Here is a 3,170-nt window from a genome sequence, read left to right as displayed (position 1 = left end):
GTCCATTCCATCACCATTAAAATCCCATCACTGCCATCACTGGGTATCCACCTACAGTCACCAATAGTGATCAATCACTGATCATTACAGCAAGGACCTCTTCTTCTCGTTATCGTCTGCGAATCAATGACGGAAACCATTACTCGGGCTTCAACTCTATTCTCGTACAGCCTAGAACAATGAGGTGCTTGAAAGTTATATCGTCACCATCATTCCCCGTACACAGTCAACTCGAGCTCCTTTTCTTTGCCATCAATGGCATATACGTCTGATCACGATAACTCTGTTGGATTAACTTCAACATAGAAGTCACTAACAAGATGGTTAGGACAAGATTAGGAAATTGATGTAATCCTAAGGGAATTAGAAGTCATCTAGTTCTAAGAAAAGGAAAGACATGTAATAAGGTAATAGGAATAGGAAAAGGAATTCATAGTTCTATATATATATGATCACCAAAGTTGTGGTTGATCATATGAGCAAGATTAGATCTTGTGTTTAGTTTTGAGAGATTTTCTAAACATCAATAAAGAGAGTTGTCTTTATATAAGCTAAGTTTCATCTTGCAGTTCCCATTAATTGGTATCAGAGCTTGTTTCTGAGCCATGGAAAACGAAACCACCGTTGTGGGTGCAAAACAGTTCACTCCACCATCAATAAAAGTTTCAATCCTCAACTCCACAAACTACACAGTATGGGCCATGAGAATGAAGGTACTAATGAAAATCTACAAAGTTTGGGAAACAATTGATCCTGGTACATTGGACCCAGACAAAAACAATGTTTCCATTGGATTACTCTTTCAAGAAATACCAGAATGTCTTGTTCTACAAGTTGGTGAACAGGAAACTTCAAAGAAAATTTGGGATGCAATAAACGCACGTAATCTCGGAGCTGATCGAGTTAAAGAAGCCCGTCTGCAAACCTTAATGTCTGAATTTGAAAGAGTGAAGATGAAAGACACTGATACTATTGATAGCTTTGCAGGAAAGCTATCAGAGATAGCCTCAAAAGCTGTGTCACTTGGACAATCCATTGATGAAGATAAACTGGTAAAGAAGTTTCTCAATAGTTTACCAAGATCCAAGTATATTCATATCATAGCTTCTCTCGGACAAGTCTTAGATTTAAATAAGACTAGATATGAAGATATAATTGGAAGATTGAAAGCATATGAAGAAAGAATCCTTGATGAAGAAAACAATGGAGAAACTCAAGGAAAACTCTTGTACACAAACTCTTACCAACAAAACCCTGCGACAAGAGGAAGAGGTCGTGAAAGAGGTGGTAGAGGAAACAGAGGCCGAGGAAGGGGAGGAAGGTTTAACTCACAAGATAGAACAACAAGTCAGAATGATCAAAACCAAGGGAAAAAAAAGAAGGATAGATCAAACATTATTTGTTACAGATGTGATAAACCAGGACACTTCTCCTCTGTATGCCCTGAAAGAATACAAAAGATGGAAGAAACAAACAAGAATGAAACAAGGGAAGCAGACAGCTCTTTTCATGCACGAAGTTGTCTTCTTAAACGAAGGGAAACTAATACCAAAGCACTACGAATCAAAGGATGGAGAAGAAGGAATTTGGTATTTAGATAATGGAGCCAGCAATCACATGACTGGTAAGAGACACTACTTTTCTGAACTCAATGAGAAAATCAAAGGACAAGTGAAGTTTGGGGATGGATCTTCTGTAGAAATTGAAGGGAAAGGATCAATTCTATTTCAGAGCAAGACCGGAGAACAGAAGCTTGTCACAAACATCTACTTCATCCCAAACTTACAAAGCAACATTCTAAGTTTAGGACAAGCTACAGAAGTTGGATGTGATGTTAGAATGCGACAAGATTATCTAACAGTTCATGACCCAAGTGGAAGACTTTTAGTTAGAGTCTCACGCTCACAGAATAGACTCTACAAGATAAGTCTCATGATTGGAAGGCCATTGTGTCTGTATATGAGACTGGAAGATCAGACATGGAAGTGGCACGCAAGGTTAGGACACATAAGCTTTAGAACTTTAAAAGAAATGTCTCAAAACAAGATGGTTCGAGGACTACCACAGATAAATGATGAAGCAAAAATATGTGAATTATGTTTAGTTGGGAAAAAAACTCGTCAAGGTTTCCCAAAAGCAACAACATTCAGAGCCTCAAAGCCATTAGAGCTTCTTCATGCTGATTTATGTGGTCCTATTACACCACAAACCCTTGCAAATAACAAATACATATTTGTTATTATAGATGACTTCTCAAGATATATGTGGTCTATTCTTATGAAAGAAAAGAGTGAAGCATTTGACAGATTAAAAGCTTTCAGAAATCTGATAGAAAAAGAGTTAAAAGAGGAGGTCAAAATGCTTAGAACTGATAGAGGAGGAGAGTTCACTTCCGTAGAGTTCAACAAGTTCTGTGAGTCAAATGGAATCAAAAGGCAACTCACAACACCATATACACCACAACAAAACGGAGTGGTGGAGAGGAGAAACAGGACTCTAATGGAGATGACAACAAGTTCTTTAAAGGCTATGCAGGTACCTAATTATCTATGGGGAGAAGTTGTACGACACTCCACATACCTAATAAACAGGATACCTACGAAAGCTCTGAAAGACATGACGCCATATGAAAGCTTGCGAAAGAGAAAACCAAACATAGATCATTTAAGAGTGTTTGGTTGCAAAGCATACGCAAAAGTTGATTCTGCAACTCTTAAGAAACTGGATGATCGATCTCAGACTCTTGTGAATCTAGGAATTGAGCCTGGATCCAAAGCTTACAGATTATTCAATCTAACAACGAAAAGAGTAATAGTGAGTCGAGATGTGGTATTCGATGAAAAAGCAAACTGGAACTGGAAAGAAACTAATGATGGACCAAGTAGGGATCCAGGAATGTTTCACATGAGATGGGGTTAAGTAATTGATGAAGGCGAGGGACCCATAATCATCAATACCAATGGAAACAATGATGTTAATCAAGAAGAAGAAGAGAATAATGAAAACACTTAGAATAACTAAGAAGTAGAAGACGAAGAAGAAGAAGAAGAAGAGATCGATGAAATAACTCAACCCATTCCACTGCGAAAATCAACAAGACAGATACAAAAGCCACAGTATCTGGAGGATTATGTTCTTCAAGCTGCAGAAGAATGTGAGATAATGCTACT

Source organism: Papaver somniferum, chromosome 3, assembly GCF_003573695.1.
Source record: "Papaver somniferum cultivar HN1 chromosome 3, ASM357369v1, whole genome shotgun sequence".
Taxonomy (NCBI): Eukaryota; Viridiplantae; Streptophyta; class Magnoliopsida; order Ranunculales; family Papaveraceae; genus Papaver; species Papaver somniferum.
Note: the sequence above shows the minus strand (reverse complement) of the source record.